The sequence below is a fragment of the Alligator mississippiensis genome, chromosome 11, assembly GCF_030867095.1.
Source record: "Alligator mississippiensis isolate rAllMis1 chromosome 11, rAllMis1, whole genome shotgun sequence".
Taxonomy (NCBI): Eukaryota; Metazoa; Chordata; order Crocodylia; family Alligatoridae; genus Alligator; species Alligator mississippiensis.
This window is the reverse complement of record NC_081834.1, coordinates 52863683-52870983: the sequence shown is the minus strand read 5'-3', so window position 1 is coordinate 52870983 and position 7301 is coordinate 52863683. Positions and strand designations below refer to the sequence as shown.

General features: G+C 50.3%; 1 long non-coding RNA gene across 1 annotated transcript; it reads right to left on the bottom strand.

The window, feature by feature from the left end:
• Nucleotides 1-3787: 3787 nt before the first annotated feature.
• LOC132243828 (uncharacterized) lies at nt 3788-6493 on the bottom strand. Its single transcript, XR_009455400.1, has 2 exons — nt 6434-6493; nt 3788-4667 (listed from the first exon to the last, which is right to left on the bottom strand). It is a non-coding gene; the product is annotated as an uncharacterized LOC132243828 (long non-coding RNA).
• Between the last annotated feature and the right edge of the window lie 808 nt (nt 6494-7301).

Genomic DNA, 7301 nt, shown 5'->3' with positions numbered 1-7301 from the left:
TGTTACCCGTGTGAAATTGCTTTGGACTCCAATGCCACCTGCTGGTCAGTATGGGATAAGTCTACCTCTACAAACTGCATTCCCATCGTCAGACAAGGTTCTTTGCATAAACCTGATATCTTTTATTAGACCAGCTAAAATAGGTGGAAAAAAAAAATCTTCCCATTGTCAGAATTGCAGAGATCTTGTGGTTTAGGAACTGGCCAAAAGTTTTCTATGGTGACTCTACAGTGACCACAGATTCTTCTTAGGATATGTCCAGACCCCAACAATATCTAGGCATCCCCTGAACTCTCACTCTCACCAAGATCAGGCCTGTTTTTCAGCCCACCGATAAGGTCAATCTGCCCCTATGACCATTTAGCTGAAGTGATGGACAAAGGTGCTGCAGGTGCCACAGCTGTAAATGGTGCCTGCAGTCTCTTCCTCCAGTACATCAAGAGCTGGCATCAGAGAGCTACTTGCTCAGCAATCCCTTGGCAACCCAGCTACAGGTAGCTTCTTGCTTAACCAAGTTATTGGGGGGGCCACTAAAGGATCCTGGAAGAATTGGCATGTTAGCCTAGATAAGAGACAATAATTACTATGATTAGGACCGGGAGAGTGGAACGTCGGTCCTGAATGATGTTTTAGAGAAGATGTTAGCAACTTCCCTCCTTCCCTCACTGTCCTGTTTCCATTCATGACAACAGATGTCAAGTTTCCCAATTCTCCTTCATCCTGCTGTGATTGATTGTGTGAGACTCAGTGGTATTCCCAGTGGCCAACCAAGGGTGCTTTCTCCCCTGGGCCATAAGAACACTCTTTCCCAGCCACTGGCTGCTTTGGAGGAGGATCATAACGAAGCCAAAGAGACAACAAGCAGGACCCAGGGAGCAGGAACAAAAGAGGCAGGAACCAGGGAGCGCAGGGCTAGACAGAGACTTCTGCTCTCCTGAGTAGAGGTCTGGGCACAAAGACCTGTTGCTCGTAAGGAGGCAGCCATGCCCGCTCACCTAACCAGCTAATTGGCTTACTTGCTTCCCTGACTCTTGATAGTCTATCTCCAAGAGATTAAAGAGCCTTCTGGTCCCCAGGATTTCCCCTTCTTGTTGAAGTACTTAAATCCTTAAGCAAGGCTATCATCTCTTTTTTGAGCTGGACCAATTGTGCTTTTGAAATCCTTCACTCTGTTGCAATCCCTCAAATTGTTTCAGTAGCCCTTCTCCATCTGCTCTCCAGTTTTCCAACATCTCTTCAGGAAGGTGGTGGTGAGAACTGGTCTGCCAGGACCAGTCACATCAGTGCCCCTTGGAGCAGGGAAAAATACTTCCTTACTTGATCTCGCTACTTACCTGTTTACACAGGCAGGATCATTTAACTCTTACTCCACATTGACCACATCCATGTGGTATGCACGGAAGTTGCCCATTCAGCATACCCTACCCTCTTGCTTTCATGCCCCATAAACACAAGCCCCTTAGGAAGGCACTGAGCAGACTCTTGCTTGAGGTTGGAGGCCTGAGAGCACCTTTGGGGGCATGTTTGTGACAGCTCTACAGCAGCAGCATTGCCTCACCATCAGGAATTGATACAAGGAGTTCATGAAGGAGTGGGAAGGGCAAGCTGCACAGCAGTGTTCCCAGGCCTAGCACAGGCAGCAGAAATGTGCAGCACGTTCCCCCAGTCAGTGTCACTTTTCTGCTTGAGTAGCAGAAACACACCCTGTAGGGTGTAGTTACAACACATCCCAGTTGTCCCAGGACCTTCCCCCAGTCTGGGATTTTCACATTCCTGTGCTGCCTCCTCCACTCCCCAAGCCACTGCTGCCAAGCCCAGGCCTTCATAAATTCAGCCCAAGTAATTGCTAGGCTTTAAAATAATTTATTGACTTTCTGGTTTCAGGCTGTCTGGATCTTTCCACTCTTCTCTGCACTGGTGAGCAACAGCAACATACTTTCCCTTTCCCAGTGGCAGCCGAGATGCTGGTCCCAGGTGGGAGAGTTTTAGAAATAAGAACTGCAATCATCATAAATTGCCAAATGGTGCAAGGCTCAGGATACTACTAGGGAAGCCGGTGCTGCCACAGAAGACCCAGGAGTCCTCAGAAATATGAAGTCACAACCACATTTTATTAGGGAAAAACAGATCTGCCACAGTTTCAGTAGCAGAACGAATTAACAAAACAAACAAACAACCCCCCTGCTCCCCCAAGACCTACCAGTGCAGGACTAGCATGATCATTTCTACCTAGCAGGTGGCATAGGTCAAAGGTGCTCCCTACAGGACTGACCCTTAATCATTACCCCAGTATATTCTGGGAACTCATAGATGACAGGAGATTTCTTGCTTCAAGTCACCCAACACAGCTCAGGAAACTCAGCCCCGCTGGTCCCTCTCTAAGCTGCAGCTCTTGTGTGCTCCACTCCAGTCCTTCATGTCCGCTCTGGTGGCTCAGCCTCATTAGCTCAGCCTACCACACTGGCTCACCGGGACCACCACACAGTCTAATAACTGATCTGGTTTCACTCCTATTAAATTTGCTCTGTCTCCATGAGGCCCATCGCCCTGTCCCAAATGTTGACTCCGCTTTATGCATTTCTCTTAAGTCAGCTCCTCCATTTCCACCTCATCTCAGCCTTCAAAGGGCCCGGTGTGACTGCCTGGTCTGGGCTGGTCACCTACACCCCCCTGCCACCCCAAGACATCATCCTGTTGTCAAAGGCAGCAACATCAGCTCAGCTCCACACAAACACTTGGAACCCAGCGACCCAACCCAATGACAAACAGGCTACTATCTTCCTGTTGGGAGTGATACACAGATACCAGGTTTCCTTCTTCACAGTTCCTATTCCCTTTAACACAAGTAATTACCTGATCTGCTTACTGCTTTACCCTCCAGCCACACGATGCAAGTCACCACCCCAAAATGTCTTGGGGTTAAATACGATGCATGTTAATTAAGCTCACCAGAAACAAACTTTTTGGTTTTTCACCAACAGGGAAAGAAGAGTCCCTCCATTTCCCCTTTAAGCATTTCAGCTCTGGAGGAGGCAACTGACTGCCTTATTATACTTTATATGGTAATAACTAGGAGACCCATTTTAGATCAGGCCCCGTTGTACTGGGCAATGCACACGGTGAAGGACCATCTTGGCCTCAAAGGCCTTAAACAAGTCATAAGAGGTGGGTGGGTGGTATACACCTTTATATGAGGGCTCCACATTATCATTCATAATTGGTGCTGTGAAGTGTACAGAGGCAAAGTTGTCTCAGTCAGATACAGTGAGAGCTGCTGAGTGCCTCTGGGTGTCCTTACCCCTTGGTGGGGATCCTTCCTGAATGTATCCTTACTGCCCCAACCAAATGGACTGAGAATAGCTGACTCGCTATCCCCAGGTCCCCTCTCAGGCATGAGAAGGGAAGATGGGAAATGCAGGAAGGTGAGAGGCAGCTGTACACTTAAAGGTACTTGTGCCATTGGCTCAGATCTGCCTCTCTCTGCCAGGCAGGGCTTGATGCTTGGGCTATGAGTTTGGTGGATCTCAGCACAGTACATTATGGAGCATGATCCCAGACATTACAACTGGCTCTAGTTCACTGCTGCTCCAAAGAGAGGGGCAAGGAGTGAACAGGCCCCAGAGAGGGGTTCCTGCAGGTGCAGCTGGTACATGAGTGTGGGACTGTATGCACGCGTGTATGTGTTTTAGGACATTTCCCACTATTAAGCAATACCTAGCACTGTACGTAGGCCTCCCCTCCCTTTCCCCTTTCTCCTACTGTGCTCACATCAGAACAGACACTGCAATTATCAGTTCAAACCTTTAATTGAAACTCTTTTCAAGCAACAACATAAGTGGCAACTGAAACCCAACCTGCTCCTGATTGTGACACAGCAGCCCACTGCTAGGAGTCATGGATATTTTTATACAGAGGAAGCATTCATGACTTCAGAGGTCACCACCATCCACAGTGCCTGCAGGGATGGAGATGATAGAAGAGTAGCACAAAAGCAAGGGAACATATGGGGCATGTGTGAACAGCCACCAGTCCTGCCAGAGGGAGAGGGGGGAAAACACTGGTGGGAGAGAAGGATGGATGGACAAATGTATTCAATCAACAGATAGGACTGACAGACAGGTCTACCAATGTCTCGAGACAGATGGACAGGTAAACTGACATTCAGTGTGTGGGAATAGACCCTAGTCCAGTGCCATCCCAACCTCCGAGGAGCTCAGTTCTGATCTGATGAGCACCAGGGCTGACACCTCGAGGCACACTGTCCCCTTCTCAGCCTCCAGGCTCCATCCCAGTGGTGCAGGTCATTGGGCACTGGGCATGTCCATGTTGAGGATGAGGGGTGCTGGTGGTGTTGGGAGTGAGGAGTGCTGGAAAGGCTGGATAGGCCTGAGGGGGTGGATGCAGTCCTGGGAAGGATGCAATGTGTCCAGGGGTCTATTCATCCTGAGGACAATGTCTGTGAGGTTCTTCAGGGATGTTACCCTCTGGCAGAGGAGGCCAAGGGGCAACTGGGATCCCAGGCACAGGTGGGCCTGGGTTGCCAAGCTCATTGGTCTCCACCAATGAGGCATGGTCAGGGTTGGGTGGCACCAGACCATCAGGCTTGTCAGAAGCATGGGTTTCAAAGTGCGGTTCACACATACTGAGGCTCTCAGGGAGGACAGTGCCTGGAGAAGGAGGACAAAGAAAGTGTTAGCTAGCAGATAAAGCTCAGAATATCTGAAATATCACCTACCCTCCTGCCCAGGGACATCCCAGTGTTACCAGAGACCTCTATATCAAGTCCCCAGCCCAAGGTTCCTCCTGAGCCCAACTGTCCAGCTCCCCGACCCACTCTGTCCCACATCCACCTGGCCAGCAGCCGCTCTGCCCTCACTTCATCCATCTGCCTGTTCACCCTTGTCCAGATTGGTCCAGCCACCCTCTATCCCCACCTGATCTCTAAGATGTAAGAGGGGAGCATTTAGGGTGGACAGGGAGAGACAGAGGAAGAGATATAGGCACCCTGGGCATTCTGTACCCCCTTTTCCATTTGTTGCTCTCTCTAGGCTCCTCTTTTCCTGTGATTTTTTTTTTTTTTAATATACTGTCATGTCTTGGGCCAAATCAGTTCCAAATTCTATCGACTGAGCAGAGTTCAATCATTCAAGTCTATGCGATGCTACCACCAGCCAGTATCCTACCTTCCAGATTCTTCAGCCTGGGGCTTCAGATACTCCTGAATCTATGACAGGCATCCTACATGCAAGCCCCAGGCCCAAAGGTCCTGTGGTGCAGATGCCTTCAAGTCTTGCTTGCTTGCCCTTAGCCAAAAGACCAAATGAGCAAGATAGAGGGAGAGCCTGAGAGCAATCTCATGTTACCATAAATTGTGTAGCTGAGCTCCTCCCATTGGGAGGCTATAGTAAACTCTCATAGGGGGGCCTGTGCACAGTGCGATGGACAGGTATCCACACCAGTCAATGCCTCACTGCACTGATTCATTCCCTCTGCACTCCAACTATGCCGATCTTTCTCTAGGCTCTTCTCTACCCATCTGTTCTTAGACACATCCCTCTGCTCCTGTTTGTCTTCAGAAACACACCCCTTTCTCCAACATGTGATCAACTTTACCTGCTCTCTTTGTCTGTCCTCCCTCTCTGCTCCTGACTGTCTATTCACAGGCTGTGCGATCAGTATCTCCATGACTGGCTTTGGGGCCCCTCCCTTCTCTGCTTTCTGCTTTCTCTGCATGAATTAACTCTTCAGGCAGAGCTGAAGCTGTGTCACACTGCTCAGCACTTGCTGTAATTAGCTCGTAATTCAGAACCATGACTTGGCCATGTCGCCCTGCTGCATCAGCACCAGGGACACTGGGATCACACCAAGATAATCAGAGACCCTGTCTTTGATCATGTTCACAGAGTGCAGGGTGGGCTCTGGGCTGAAAAGGATGGGACATCCTCTGATGGCAGCTAAACTACTGGTGTACCAGGGTTATTGTTTTTTGTGCAGACTAGCAGTGCCTCATCGTTCCCTTGCACTGACCTCTCTCTGTCCAGCTGCTAGATCATCATGTCTTACATGGGGGAGTCCTTGGGGCAGGGACCTCTTCCTATTCTGTGTCTGTAAAGGTGTGGTGCAAGGGGGGCAGGGATTCTGGGCACCATAAGCGTGACAAAACTGGGGCTTCCTAAAGGATAAGATCAATGGAAATAGAAGCAGAGCCCTGCATCCCATTCCCCATTCCCAGTCAAACCCACCCATTCCCAGAGCTGGGGATAGAGCCCATCCATTCTCCCAATCTGCCCCATCTCTAATAACTAGATCCCACTCTCCTCCCAAAGCACAGGATAGAACCCAGAAGTCCTAGCTCCCACTTCCTCCTGCTCTGAACAGATGCCCCTCCTGTCCCACAACCCTGTCTCCCTGCAACCCCCCACTCCTGAGGTACCTGCCAGATGAGAAGAACCCCACTCCAGCTGGGCAAGAACAGCTGCAGATCTCAGGGACCAGGGAGGCTGTAGCAACTCTTAGGGAACCTCCCATATTTATACCTGCCCAGGGAGCAGGGAAACTGGAAAATCAGGTGCTTCTCAAAGAGTCTCAAAGAGTCCCTGTCCCCACCTCCTGCAGAAGTATTGCCTAGATACCACAGCCCCCTGCTTGGCTCCTGTGGCCAGATGTCGGCCAGATGTCAGCACAAGCCCACCGTCTCCCCACTCCTTACATTGGATCATGAAGCTGGAGCAGAGGCTGATTCAGAGGCAGCCAGCAGGGCCTTGTTAAGGGCAAGCAGGGACACCTTCCTTATGCTTTTGGGCAAGGAGAAAGCATGCAGGAATCCCAATGGAGGGGAGTAGGGGCTAGTGGCTAGAGCACAGAGGGAGGATGTCTGGGCTCTATGCCCAGCTCTATGAAGTAGAGTGAGATCTGATTAAAGCGAGGGTGCACCAGAAGCCTGGATGCCTGGGTGCTATTCAGACATTGCACAGTTTCCTGGGCTAGTCAGCTGTGCTCTGCTGAAGTCAAGCAGAAGGCAGGGCAGGGTGGCTGCCTAGAGACTAACTGGTTGAGTGGGATATATGCTTCCGTTTCTAAGGTGCCACCCTGCCCTGCCTTCTGCCTTTCCTCGGTTAGGAAGCCACAGGGCCTGCTCCTCTTAGTCTGGTTCCCCCTGCTTCAGTTCCCAATGACTAACCTCATGTCTGGAGACTGTACGTAACTTAACAATCCCAGCAACAGCACATGAGGTGCTTTGAGAGACCCAGAAGGCACTGGAGTAATTATCAACCCAGGAGTCCTGACTCCAAGTCAGCCTT